Here is a 15,188-nt window from a genome sequence, read left to right as displayed (position 1 = left end):
TGTAAAAATCTCAGTGGCTAATGCTCTCCCTAATTCTTGCTGTATATATTCAAAAATATTTCCCTCTATAGGAAATGTCAAAATAGAGGCATGTCTTGTTGGATGATGAGCAAGCCCTGGGTAGGGCTGTCAGCCTCCAGGCATATTCTGGTATTAGAGGCATTTTTACCAAGTTCAACAATTTTGTATATGCAAAATGTCATCTACTTTTAGTCAGTGCATGTGTGTGTGTGTGTATCAAACCTTTCCATCTAGGAAGACGTCATAAGAATAAAAGCATTTGCAGTGAGATATCTGTCAGAATCTACCACATAGGACACTTCATCAAAAAATAAGAAAAATAACCCAGCTGGCGTGGCTCAGTGGTTGACCGTCGACCTATGAACCAGGAAGGAGGTCACAGTTCAATTCCTGGTCAGGGCACATGCCTGGGTTGCGGGCTCAATCCCCAGTGTGGGGCATGCAGGAGGCAGCCCATCAATGATCCTCTCTCATCATTGATGTTTCTATCTCTCTCTCCCTCTCCCTTCCTCTCTGAAATCAATAAAAATATATTCTAAAAAATTAAAATAAAGTAAAATAAAAATAAATGTATAGCTGAAATTCACCCAGGTCCTTCAGATAAGGCAGATTTTAAGCTTTTTCAATATATGTTTATTGATTTTTATTATTTTGCCTTACCTGTCCTAGAGAACGTTTGAATTTATCAAGTGAGAAAGACGCTTAGCTGGCTACCCAAGGACCTCTTAGGCGGTCATTCCATATTAAGTACAACAGATATTGAAGATACTGCAATGAACTTTGGGGGGAAAAAACACACAAACTATTTTAAATGAGAATGTTTGTTTCCAAGGGAAACAGAAGACAATTTCCTGAGAAAATATTTGACAGATAGGTAGGTTTTAATCTATTATGTGTGCACATATATTCTAGAGTATTTGGAAACTAATGCATACTCAGTTTTTAGCAAATGAGGTATTGCTCATAGCGTAGATATAGTTCTCTAAGTATGTACCACCTGTATCGGCCCTTTTTAGTTCTGATTACTTTAAAACATTTTTTATTGGTTGATTTGAGAGAGACATCGATTTGTTGTCCCACTTATTCATGCACTCACTGGTTGGTTCTTGTATGTGCCCTGACCAGGATCAAGCCTGGTACCAGGACGATGTGTTCTGCTTAAAGAGAAGCTCTGGCAATAGCCTCAGACGGACAAAGGGCAGCCGCATCTGTAACCAAGAAACAGTCCTGCAATTGAAGACACTGACTGGGGTTCAATCACACCACCATTTCCCTGCTGAGTCTTTCATTCCGCTTTGAAAACGTCACGAAAAGGAAGACACTGAGGGTTAAATGGGAAAGGTCCCTGTTGGCCTGCCCCCTAACCACGGGAATAATGGCGATGGCAGGTGGGTCCGCACGGCCTGTGAGGCAGATGTCGCCTGGCAGGCTGGCAGGCTGCCTGTGAAGGATAACGTGATCACATGATGAACCAGATCTGCACTTTCCCGGGTGGAAACTGGATATCTCCTCACCCGATTCAGGAACCGGCGATGATCTCTGGAGATCCCCTGAATGCATCACAGAGGAAGTTTCTGCTGCTGACTTCCCACTGGCCTTGAAAAGTTCCTTTATGAAATGTCTACAAAATGTCATGGACTAAGGGTTTTGAGGGAACTGTCTGGGATCTGTATAGCTGTCTAATAACATGGGGGTTCCTAAACATAAACCCAACAGACCTTCTTTGTTCTGAGTCAACTAGGAAGTTACTTAATTTACAAAGCAGTTTCTTGATTTTAACAAACATTTTGTAAGTTAGTTCAATAAATTTGCTAGCTATAATAAAAGACTTACTGAGATCCAATATAATTTTTTTAATGTCTATCATTTTGAGCAACTAGAGTGAATAACAGATGTTTAGTCTTTAAAATTATAAAAACCTTACAACAACATAAACTTTGGAAAGTGGAAAGGAAAAAAGAGCCATCCTTAATCCCAATACTATACTATAGCTATTACTTATCTATTCATCTTAAAATACAAAATTTAATTATGGTCATGCTGTATATACAACTCAGTGTTCAATTTTTCATTTCTTTTCTAGACTGCTAGTTTTCATAACATTTTCTCATATTATATTCCACTGAATTACAACTGTGTTTAATATGGCTTGCTTATTGTTTTTGCTAGGGTTTTAGTAATTTATTTTAATAAGCTTAAATCACCTTGATGTTAAATGTACAAAAGTTAAAAGTAACTTTTATTTCAAAAAGGATTCCAGAAGAATAAATTACTGTATATAAGATGGCTAAATGTTAAATTAGCACTCTGCACATAAAAGTAGTTTTCCAAGATACCTGCTATGGGTACTCCAGCGGCTATTTCTTTTCAAAAGTGTTTCCACACCAACAAATAACCTACACACATGGAGTGGTAATAATGAGTGCTAAAGAAATATTGGCACCACTAAGTGCTTTACATGATTAACGCATTTAATCTTCACAATAACCTATGCCTCCGTACTATTATTACCCCCATTTTACAAATAAGGGAAGTGAGGCACAAAGAGGTCACAGAACTTGAAGGCGGTCAGACAGCTGGGATGAAAACCCAAACATCCTGATCCAAAGCCAGCCTCTAGTCAATATGCTATGAACTTCACTGGTCCACCAAATAAAAACATAACTAACTGCCAAAACCTTAATCTAATACTATAGGCTAGCAACTTATTTTTGGTTAAGTTCTTTTTCCTTGAAAATGATTGTAACCATGCAAATGAAATTCTAATACCCTTTTCCAGCCCCATCATAAAGTGACGGCATTCCATATACGTAAAAGAAAATATCCATAAATGGCTTACTGTTATGTGTCAATGATCCTTAATATCACACACAATCACTTGTGATACATTCCAGCCCAGTCATATGTCCACACACCACTGTGTCTACTCCAAAAAAATTACTATCTATAATCTCAAGAGCTCAATGCCATTGAATTTCAGCTAAGGTAAGGTGTGGCCTTGACAGTTTCCAGAGAGTCCATGTGACAGCTGTTAGCTGTCTTGCCATAATGCTATTACACAATCAGCACCAAAAAAAAATGAGGGATGAGAAAAAGTCGACTTCCCAAAACACACGGTACATGCTCTTTCGGATTATGGGCATTGTAGAAGTGTTGGCAGCAATGTGTTGTTCCGGAGTGGACCCCTTCTCCTCCCTCGCCCCTCCCAACCTGGTCATGTTTTTGAGAGGGACCCTAGCAAAGTGAAGAGCATGTAGATAAAGGATGTCAGGCTGGTGAGAGGCCTGGACAGCATCACCCACTCGTTCATTCACACATCAATACTTTTTCAAGATGCATCTAGGGTGTGCCAAGAGCCAAGGAGCCAAAAGAATAAAATAATCCCTATCCTTGTAAAGCCCACAATTTTGTGGGGGGGGGGGGGCCGGGGGGGTCAGGGAAAAAAAAGGCAGTATAATATATGGTTTAATAGAGGCAATGGGAGGTGCGGGTAGATCACAGAGAATGGAGGGGAAGCTGAGGACCTGAGATTCCTACACCCACACTCTATGAGGGCTGCACTCTCAGGGTCAGCACTCCAGCCACTGGGACTCCCAGCCCAGGGTGATCCTGGTCTACAGCAGACGATCAAGGCCTACTCCCTTAAGCCAAACCATCTGGTATTAGCAGGGGAGGGGGGTTGGGTTGAACATGAATTTGATTAAGTAAATAATTCACTTGCCGTTGGTGACTAACTTTTAAGACGGGGCAGCCTTCCATTGAGTGACTAAGTCTATTCAAGAGGTGACTGATGTGGGGACTTTAAAAGAACTCCCATTAACTGGCTTCCCCCTAAACCAGTGCTCCTGAAAGTGTGGCTGGTGGACCAGCAGCAGTCAGCCAATTGTGTACCACTGGTCCCCAAAGAAATAAGCAGGGACGTTAGAGTAAGCATTTAGAAGCTTTATGTGTTTGCTGGGTCTCATAAAAAGAAAATGGGGCTTTGTGTGTTCTGTTGGTCTTTATTTCATTTTTGTAATAAATTCATTTACAGTAGTTCCCCCCTTATCCAAGGTTTCACTTTCTGCAGTTACCTGCGATGTGTGATCCAAAAATATTAAATGAAAAATTCCAGAAATTAACAGCTTTTAAATCGTGTGCCGTTCTGAGCAGTGTGATCAAATCTCACGTTGTCCTGCTCCGTGCAGCCTGGGAAGGGATTCATCTCTTTGTTCAGCATATCCACACTGAATAGGCTCCCCACCCCTTAGTCACTTAGCAGCCGTCTTAGTTATCAGATCAGTTAGTAGGGAAAGAGACTGCATGCACATAACTTCTATTACAGTATATTGTTATAATTGTTCTATTTATTCTTAGTTATTATTAATCTCTTACTGTGCCTAATTTATAAATTAAACTTGGTCACAGGTCTGTATGCATAGGAGTAAACAGTATATATAGGGTTCAGTGCTATCCATGGTTTCAGATCTCCACATGGGAGGTCTTGGGACATATCCCCGGTGGATTAAGTGGAGACTATTTATTATATATTAAAAAAGCATTAGTCCATGACAGATTAGAAAACAAAAAGTAGTCTTCCAGCACAAATTGTTTGAGAGGCATAGCTCCAAATAATTTTGAGTATGAACAAAAAAAAAATCTACACTAATAAAAGAGAAACATGCAAATTGACCATCACTCCGCTATACCTACCAGCCAATTAGGAGGGGATATGCAAATTAGAAGGCCAAAGATGGTGGCTGCCCAGTTGCTCCAGGCGTGGAGTAGCCGGGCGGGGCAGGACGCCTGCTATGAGAGAGAGCGGGGTGGGGGGGGGGGGGGGGCAAAGGGATCTACAGGAGCGGCACTCCGGCCGCAGCAAAGATGAAGACTGCAGACTCTGGCCTGAGTCTGCAGCGAAGAAGGCAGACTTCAGCTGGAGCAAAGGCCTGGGTCCTGGATGCCGGAGGAAAACCGGTGCTGGAAGCCAAGGTAAGAAAGGCCTATTGCACGAATCTCTTCGTGCAACGGGCCTCTAGTACAAAATAACAAAACAGTTTTTGTTTTGTTTTTTTGTTTTGTTTTTTTATTACTTTATTGATTAAGGTATCACATATTTGTCATCGACCCCCCCCCCATTCCCTTCCCAAACCCCCACACACACATACCCCCCTCCCCCTGTTGTCCGTGATCACTGGTTAGGCTCATATGCAAGCACACAAGTCCTTTGGTTGATCTATCTCCCTTGTCCCCACAAAAGAGTTTTTTAAAAAGCATGTAGCCTTGTCTGGCCGGTGTGGCTCAGTGGTTGAGCGTCCACCCATGAACCAAGAGGTCACTGGTTCAATTCCAGGTCAGGGCACATGCCCAGGTTGTGGGCTCATCCCTGGTAGGGGGTGTGCAGAAGGGAGCCCATCGATGTTTCTCTCTATTCCTCTCACTTCCTCTCTCTCTAAATTCAAATATCCTATATAATAAAAGCCTAATATGCAAATTGCCCCCTCAACCGGGAGTTCGACCTGGAGTTTGACTGCTCACTATGACATGTGCTGATCACCAGGGGGCGGCGCGGAACATGGCGGGCATTGGTGATGCGGCACTGACAGCAGGCAGCAGTGCAGGCGCTGCCAGCCCTGATGGGCCTTGAGAGTGGGACTGCGGCAGGATGGTGGAGCAGGTGAACAGGTGCAAGCGGGGCCCGATCACCCTGCAGGCAGCGACCAGCAGCGGCAGCGGGGTCAGGGCTGCCACCTGGCTTCCAAGGCACTGAGGGAGCCAGGCGGGGGCCCGATGACTCAGGCGAAGGGGTTCGCTTGGGGGCCTGGGGCCCAGGTGCTGCCCAGGCCCCAAAGGTCAGCTGGGACCTGCCTTTCCACACCAGACGCTCACGCTTCAATTGCCTGCCAGGCCTAGGGACTGCACCTGTGCACGAATTTTGTGCACCGGGCCTCTAGTATATTTATAAAACCAAAAAGAATAGAAAATTATAATGTTGGTTTAGATTTGGATAAACTAAATAATGAATTACTACAACTTTGAAGGCAAAACTTGATCTCTAATTATAAAAAGAAAACACCAAAGTCTCAATTATCTGCATCAGGGTTGGCAAACTACAGTCCATGGGACAAATCCAGCTTACAGCCAGTTTTCATAAATACAGCTTCACTAACGGTAGCCATGCCCATTAATGCACATCGTGTCTGTGGCTGGGCTTAGTGGCTCTGACAGAGCAGAGTAGTTGTGAAAGAGACCTACAAAGGCTAAAGTCTTTACTTCCTGGCCCTTAGCAAAAAAAAAAGTTTGCCGACCCCTGTTCTATACCAATAAGGCAGACAACAGCACAGACAATGAATCAGTAATATGAGCCCCAATCTCATTTTAGGCATTAGGCTCAAGCATCTTATTTATCAAAACTTCTCTAACATTTTATTAGACAAAGAGAGCTGACTTGCCTTCTGGATTTATGTTTCTTTGTCAACTTTTTAAAGGAGAAGATACCAACTAGCTAGTTCTCTCAAGTGGGGATGGTGGAAAGGCAAAGGGTTTTAAAGACAGTAACTCACAATATAAAGGGGCTCGCCATCAACTGTGTGATAGCAGTGTATGAGAACCATCAACGACTCCAGGCATACAGTCTTAGCACTTTCCACATATGTGTGAGGATTTCAGGTAATCCTCCCAACAACCCCATGGAAGGGAGGCCACTGATTAGAATGATGGTGACTAAGCTAAGGGAGTGCTAGATCTAGAATTTATTTTCATCACTCTCACCCTCCTAATCACTTCTCTCTAGTGCCCACAAAGGACAGCAACATGCAAATTAACTGAAATTAATCCAAATTAACCTCAAAATGTAAAGTAACCAGATATAGCCAAATTTTAAAAAAGGAGAATTTGTTAATATTTTAGAGAATCAAAATGAAGTAACCAGATATTTGTGACATTACCATAACCTCTAAAAAACAATGTTTCACCCCTTGGAAATTTTATTTACTTAAATGAATCCATGTTTCTGTTTCAGCAAAAGACAGGAAAAAAATATGACTGAGACACATCTTAATTACAGGCTTTTTTTTGTTGCTGTTGTTGTTCTAATATGAACTGTATTTTCCTATTAGATTATACTTTCCAGAAGAACAACGGGCATTTAAATCCTACCAAAGGGAAGAATACTTTTATTGTGGGTTCATGTTTGCAAAGAAGCAAGCAAGCATTGGCACAGATTCAAGCTTTCCCAAAACACACGCACACGAAATAAGTAGAGATTACGAAATTAAAGAGGCATTCCCATCCATTATTTTCATTTTCAATATTACTGCTCCTTTAGGATGAGCTGTTCAATTACAAAGCTGGGTTCATATATATTATTTTAAAAAAGGATCATTACTAATTTCTAAGCAGATAGGGACAGAGACAACCAAAATGATGTAAACTCTAGTGAGAAAATATAGTAAACTGTATTTTCTCCTAAAAAGTGAAATAGGTTATCTATTTTTGCATAAACAATAAATTAACTGAATCACATTTGTCTTTGTAGTCCGTTTTGACATATGTCATTCATTCTGTTTGTCACAGCATTTTAACCAGAAATACTTGTCCCATAGGATACAGACTACTGCTAAATGGTATAAACATCTTGAATTTTTTTTTAAATATATTTTATTGATTTTTTACAGAGAGGAAGAGAGAGGGATAGAGAGTTAGAAACATCGATGAGAGAGAATCATCGATCAGCTGCCTACTGGGGATGTGCCTGCAACCAAGGTACATGCCCCTGACCGGAATCGAACCCGGGACCTTTCAGTCCACAGGCCGACGCTCCATCCACTGAGCCAAACCGGTCCTGGCAACATCTTGAATTTTGTAGTATTTAAACATAATTCTTCTACATCAAAGGGTTGTATGCTTTTTGGAATCTGAGTTCCATAAACACTGTAATTTCACTATTAAATATATTTATAGGATCATAAATATTCAAATTATGTAATAAGTATAATACAAGCGGCTGATAAAATGAGATTAACATTCATTTACAGTAGCTTCATAGGCTTTGCCAAATGCTACTTCCCATAACAGGCTATGAGGTTCTGATTGCATCAAACTTCCTGATTATTCTTTTCTTTTTTTTATTCAACTTATGGGTGCTCCCCACTCCAAGTCAAGTCTCCTTCCGTCACCATTTATCCCCAAATTACCTCCTTCTACCTCCCCTGATTATTCTTTCCTATGTTATGGTATTTCAACACTATTTCTGAGATTCCAAAAATCATTAAGATTTTAAGGTCTTTTGAAGTTCACAAGGTCTATAGTTCATGATATTTAAAATTTCTCCAGGTGCCTGTTTTCTGAGTTCATATTTCTGAATTACTTCTATTTCCAAAATAATAGTTACTTTCCATTATGCCATTTCTCCAGCTTAACTCTATAAAACTGAGACCTCTGATAAAGGAAAGGGTTCTTCAAACTTTTATGTTCCTTTCATATACATAATGGCACATTTTGCCCAGCCGGCATGACTCAATAGTTGAGCGTCGACCTATGAACCAGGAGGTCCTGGGTTAGATTCCCGGTCCTGGGTTAGATTCCCGGTCAGGGCATATGCCTAGGTTGTGGGCTCTATCCTCAGTAGGGGGCATGCAAGAGGCAGCAGATCTGTGATACTCTCTCATCATTGATGTTTCTATCTCTCTCTCCCTCCCCCTTCCTCTCTGAAATCAATAAAAGAATATTTTTAAAAAATAAATAAAGGCACATTTTCTTAAAAAAGAGCACATTACTCTATATTTCCTCTGGTACACTTAAGATATATTCTGCCTTAGAAAGATACAATAAACATTATTATGCCCTGGCTGGGGAGTGCAGTTGGTTAGAGCATTGTCCCCATTTGCCAAGGTTGAGGGTTTGATCCCTGGTCAGGGCACATACAAGAAGCAACCACAAATCAATGCTTTCTCTTTCTCTTTCCCTGCTTCCACTCTCTCTCTCTCTCAAATCAATAAATAAGATTTTTTAAATTATTATTATGCTTTAAACAATAAACACTGCTGTCAGCACATTACTTTCATTAAGTGCGTTTTATCAGCTGCCTTCATAAACAGCAGCTGATAATTCTTGCTAAACTTCATTACTCCCTCATAGTGATCAGCAAGCCTTGGGAAGTGACTATCTACAATTAAAAAACGTTGTATATTACAGAGGAACTTTGCATATTACAACTTGTAACCAACCACAGACTTAAATTATGTCCTTTCATAGAATCACTAGGGGCCCGGTGCACGAAATTCATGCACGGGTAGGGTCCCTAGGCCTGGCCGGCGATCAGGGCCGATCTGTGGGGTGACCAGCTGGGTGATCAGGGCCCCTACTCACAACCACCTTGGCCTTGCACCGCCCGCTCGCTGGCCCTGCCCCCCGCCACCGGTCACCTCCCTCTGCAGGGCAACCAGTGGGGTGACTAGGGGCCCCACTTGCACCCGCCTGGGCTGGCCTGGTGCCACAACTCACTCACTGACTCCACCCCCTGACGCCGCTGCCGGTCGCCTCCCTGTGCAGGCAAACGGTAGGGCAATTGGGGGCCCCCACTCGCACTTGCCTTGGCTTGCCTGGCACCGCCCATTTGTCAGCCCCGCCCACCGCCACCGCTGCTGGTTGGGTCCTGTGGGCTGGGGGCAGCTCCTGCATTGAGTGTCTGCCCTCTGGTGGTCAGTGTACATCATAGCAACCAGTCGTTCCACCAGTCATTATGCCGTTTGGTCAATTTGCATATTAGGGTTTTATACAGATAGATGGATCTTTGTATAACCAAACACACTCCTATTGTCCCACCAAATACCTTCCAGGCTATTCCAAGTGACTATTCTTGCTTAACCCTTTACACTCGCTTCCTTTTTTCGACTCCTTTATTCTACTGCTAACCGTGTCGAGTCACACTCGACATCCGAGTGCAAAGGGTTAAACCTGTGACCTTAGAGCCAATCTAAAAAGATATCTGAGGTAGTTTTGTCATATTTTTTTCATGTTCTAAATTAGAAAACTAACTTTTGGAGGAAAATTTTTAATTGATTTGAGAGAGAGAGAGAGAGAGGGGGGGAGAGAGAGAGAAAGAGAGAGAGATAAACATTGATGTGAGAAACATCATTCCGTTGCCTCCCGTAAGCGCCCTGATTGGGGATTGAACCCACAACCTACGTAATTGCCCTGACCAGGAATCAAACCTGCAACCATTTGGTTGCTCTTACCAACTGAGCCACCCAGCCAGGTACTTTTGGAAAATGTATAAAGACATCTTCGTACCAATTTGTACATAAAATATGCCAATAAACGTATTTCTGGTTAACAACATACTATTAATTTATTTAACACATGCAATTTCTTCATTCACATACATTTCAACACTCACAGAAACATTAAATGTTGGCTGTTCCTAACTGAGAATTTTTAAAAATATATATTTTATTGATTTTTTTACAGAGAGGAAGAGAGAGGGATAGAGAGTTAGAAACATCGATGAGAGAGAAACATCAATCAGCTGCCTCCTGCACTTCCCCCCCCCTCCCACTGGGGATGTGCCCGCAACCAAGGTACATGCCCTTGACCAGAATCGAACCTGGGACCCTTCAGTCCGCAGGCCGATGCCCTATCCACTGAGCCAAACCAGGTAGGGCCTGAGAATTTTTAACAGCTTTCTCACTGGTGACCTTCCTGCTAAGAAACCAAAATAACAGAAAACATTTAAAAATCTGATCTTTGAGGGTCTAAACAATTGTTTATTGAATATAACTATATAACAGATAATGGACCACAGCCAATGGAGGGCAGATTTTAAACAGGTGGTTCAACAAACCATTAAGGTCAATTAGAGTAAGCTTAAAAAATAATCTACACTAATAAAAGAGAAACATGTAAATTACCATCACTCTGCTACGCCCAACAGCCAATCAGAGTGAGTATGCAAATTAACCTGAAAAGATGGCGGCAGCCCCGCCGCCCAGCCGCTCTGGGCCTGTGGGAGTCAAAGAAGTCGGGCACCAGTGCCTGAAGCTGGCTGCAGCCAGGGAGACGAAGAAGCCGCCTGCCCCACGATCCCAGGCCGCAGCCAGCTGGAGAAGTCACCCACACTGCATCCTAGGGAACATGGAGAAGCCGCCCGCCTGCGGTCCAGGTGCCAGCACCTGCAGCTGGCTACAGCCTGGTAGATGGAGAAGCCGCCCACCCCGCAGTCCCGGGCACCAGTACCTGCGGCTGGCTGTGGCCCGGGAGACGAAGAAGCCACCCACCTCGTGGTCCCGGGCGCCAGCACTTGAGGCTGCAGCCCAGGTGAAGCCACCTGCCCACCATCCCCTGCGGCTGCAGCCGGCCTGGGCGCCTATGGCTGACCAGAGGGAGGGAAGCCCGGATCCCGGGTGCTTGTGGTCGGCTGGAGGAGAGAGTCCTGGGTTCCGGATGCAGGGCCGAGGCAGAGGTGGTTAGGGGCAATCAAGCCAGCAGGGGAGCAGTTAGGGACAATCAGGCTGGCAGGCAGAAGCAGTTAGGGGCAATCAGGCAGGCAGGCGAGCGGTTAGGAGCCAGCAGTTCTGGATTGTGAGAGGGATGTCTGACTGCTGGTTATCCCCTGAGGGGTCCCAGATTGGAGAGGGTGCAGGCCGGGCTGAGGGACACTCTCTCCCTCCCCCCCCCCCCAGTGCACTGATTTCATGCACCGGGCCACTAGTTTTCTTATAAAAGTAAACCTCACAGCAACAGCAAAAGCTTGGATTTGAGAGCTTGCTATGGGGCCAGGATCACCCTAGTGCTTTACAAGTACTCATTCATTTAATCATCAATGTAATGCATACTTGTTACAAGAAACTAGAAAAATACAGGAATATGCAAAGAAGATTTTTAAGTCACCTGTCTCATTTACTCAGAAATAACAATTGTAATATTCTGATGTATAAGGTATTTTATTCACCATATATTCCCCTCCCCCCCACACACTTAATGGTATGACTTGAATAGTTTCTCATCTTTGAATACTTTTCAGAGGTATAATTTTAATGGTCCCATAATATTCCAACACTTGTACATGCCATAACTGATTTACTTCTTAGATATTTACATGACTTATAATGTTTTTTAAAGAAAACTATTATGGCCCAGCCAGCGTAGCTCAGTGGTTAAGTGTTGACCCATGAACCAAGAGGTCATGGTTGGATTCCCATCAGGGCACATGACCAGGTTATGTGTTCGATCCCCAGTAGGGGGCATGCAGGAGGCAGCTGATCAGTGATTCTCTCTCATCATTGCTGTTTCTACCCTTCCTCTCTCTCTAAAAATCAATAAAAGCATAAAAAAAGAAAAGAAAACTATGAAGCCCTGGCTGTTGTGACTCAGTTGGTTGGAGTGTCATCCCATGTATCGACAGGTGGCAGGTTAGATTCCAGGTCAGGGCACATACCCAGGTTGCAGGTTCAATAATCTGTTGGGGTGTGTACAGGAAACAACCAATTGATGTTTCCTTCTTTCTCTCTAAAAATCAATAATAAGGCCTGGCCAGTTTGGCTCAGTGGCTAGAGCAGTGGTCGGCAAACTCATTAGTCAACAGAGCCAAATATCAACAGTACGATTGAAATTTTTTTTAAATATATTTTATTGATTTTTTACAGAGAGGAAGGGAGAGAGATAGAGAGTTAGAAACATCAATGAGAGAGAAACATCGATCAACTGCCTCCTGCACACCTCCCACTGGGGATGTGCCTGCAACCAAGGTACGTGCCCTTGACCAGAATCGAACCTGGGACCTTTCAGTCCGCAGGCCGACGCTCTATCCACTGAGCCAAACCGGTTTTGGCTGAAATTTCTTTTGAGAGCCGAAAACCGACTTCTGCGCATGGGCCACGAAGTTTCAATCGCACTGTACGTGCGCGCCCGCACGTGGTATTTTGTGGAAGAGCCACACTCAAGGGGCCAAAGAGCCGCATGTGGCTCTCGAGCCGCAGTTTGCCAACCACTGGGCTAGAGTGTCAGGGTGAGGACCGAAGGGTCTCGGGTTTGATTCCTGGTCAAAGGCATGTACCTGGGTTGCAGGCTTGGTCCGGGCCCCTAGCCGGTTTGGCTCAGCAGACAGAACATCAGCCTGCTGACTAAAGGGTCCTGGGTTCAATTCCATGCATAAGGCCTCTAGTTAACTTGTGCACATGCCTGGGTTGCAGGCTCGATCCCCAGTAGAGGGTGTGCAGGAGGCAGCCAATCAATGATTCTCTCTCATCATTGATGTTTCTATCTCTCTCTCCCTGTCCCTTCCTCTCTGAAATAATAATAATAATAATAAAAAGCATGTATCTTCGTTGCAGGCTCAATCCCTGGCCCCTGGTTGGGGCACATGTAGAAGGCAACAAATCGATTTGTCTCTCTCACATGGATGTTTCTCTCTGTCTCTCCCCCACCCTTCCACTCTCTCTAAAAATCAATTGAAAAATATGTTGAGGATTAACAACAACAACAACAACAACAAAAAGTTTCCAACTGAAAAGTCCTATCACATCTCATTGGGTGTAGTTCTCTTGCACAGCAAACCCCTCTTGGCTATGGTGCTATGTGCCATGTTTTTTAAAAACAATTTAATTACATTAAATAGCATTAATATTTAGAAAAGCTAAAGTGGCAAATATTATACATATTTTTCTGGATCTTAAGGAAAAGTCAGTAAATGTGGAGTCCCCTAATGCAAACACTTTGTGCCAAACTCAGGACATAAGGATTTTTTTCTCAATTAAATTAATGTTGAGGCACCTAAATGCCAAAATGGCAGAAGAAAATTGAAAGACCTGTGATTCAGCACACAGAAAAATGAATTTGGAAATAGTGACTAAAATGAAATAAAATGAAGAAAGAAGCATTTGCTACAGAGAAGAACTGGCCAGAACAAAAATTAGATACACAAGCAACTCTACCACGGAGAGAAAAAAAATACACAGAATGCATAATGCATCATTCCCAAATGATTCACTACAACTTTTGGAAAAAAGTCAAAGTCATATCCGGAGATACCCTCACCCACACTGTGTCTGGTCTTGAATTCTTCTCTGCTTAATATCCCTCAAGAGCCCAGGAAGTTGATAAAAAAATAGATACAGCAGATAACAGTCTCCCTACATAGCTAAACTTGCTGTGAGAAATTTTTTTTAAAAGAGATGGGGAAAGATTTCATCTTTGCAGAAATATGCTATTGGGCTAAATCTGAAGAGGAGATATGGAATTCTGGAAATGAGACATCTCATATGTACCCTGGACTGAATACGTGAGTTTACTTAGGGCTCATGGCACCACCCGCATACCCAAAGTGTTAGGGGACCAATGAAAACATGCATTCCTCAAGATAAAAAATTCTAGGGAGGTCCAAAGTGCTATCAACTTTGATAATGAAGTATTTTAATCACTTCCACTGTCTCTATGTAGAGAAAGGGACTCAATATAACTCTGTACATTAAACATTTTTTCTGAATTTACATATTTTATCCAAAGTGTATGTTTCTGAACTAAAAGATATAGCAGTAAACTCCTAAGATCTATACTAATAAAAGGGTAATATGCTAATTAGACCAGGAGACCTTCTGGACATCCTTCCGGACAAAGCCATGGTGGTGGGGCTGAGGCAAAGGTGGTTAGGGGCAATCAGGCCAGGAGGGGAGGGCAGTTGGGGGTGAGCAGCCTGGCAGTGGGGGGCAGTTGGGGGCAATCAGGCCAGCAGGGTGGGGGGGAAGTTGGGGGCGAGCAGGCTGGCGGTGGGGGGCAGTTGGGGGTGAGCAGGTCGGCAGGGGGGCAGTTGGAGGTGAGCAGGCTGGCAAGGGGGGGGGGCAGTTGGGGGCAAGAAGGCCGGCAGGCAGAGGTGGTTAGGGGTGATCAGGCAGGCAGGCAGGTGAACGGTTAGGAGCCAGTGGTCCCGGATTGTGAGAGGGATGTCTGGCAGTCAGACATCCCCCAAGGGGTCCCAGATTGATGCAGGCTGGGCTGAGGGACACCTCCCCCGCCCCATGCATGAATTTCATGCACCGGGCCACTAGTATATTAATAAACCCACATTCACTAAATTTCAACAGATATAGCAATACGTAACATTTAATACAGTCAGTCATACCTAGTGAGTCATTATACTAGTAAGCACAGTGCTATGTGCCAGTAACAGGGAAAAGTCCTCCCTGGCCCCCAGT

The 15,188-nt window shown here is 43.5% G+C and overlaps 1 protein-coding gene across 3 annotated transcripts in view; it reads right to left on the bottom strand.

Moving 5' to 3' along the window:
• Positions 1 to 15,188, bottom strand: part of SRGAP1 (SLIT-ROBO Rho GTPase activating protein 1) — a 262,921-nt gene that overhangs the window by 220,752 nt on the left and 26,981 nt on the right. The gene's annotated exons all lie outside the window — the stretch shown is intronic.

This window comes from Cnephaeus nilssonii, assembly GCF_951640355.1.
Source record: "Cnephaeus nilssonii genome assembly, chromosome: 6".
Taxonomy (NCBI): domain Eukaryota; kingdom Metazoa; phylum Chordata; class Mammalia; order Chiroptera; family Vespertilionidae; genus Cnephaeus; species Cnephaeus nilssonii.
This window is presented reverse-complemented; position numbering and strand designations above follow the sequence as displayed.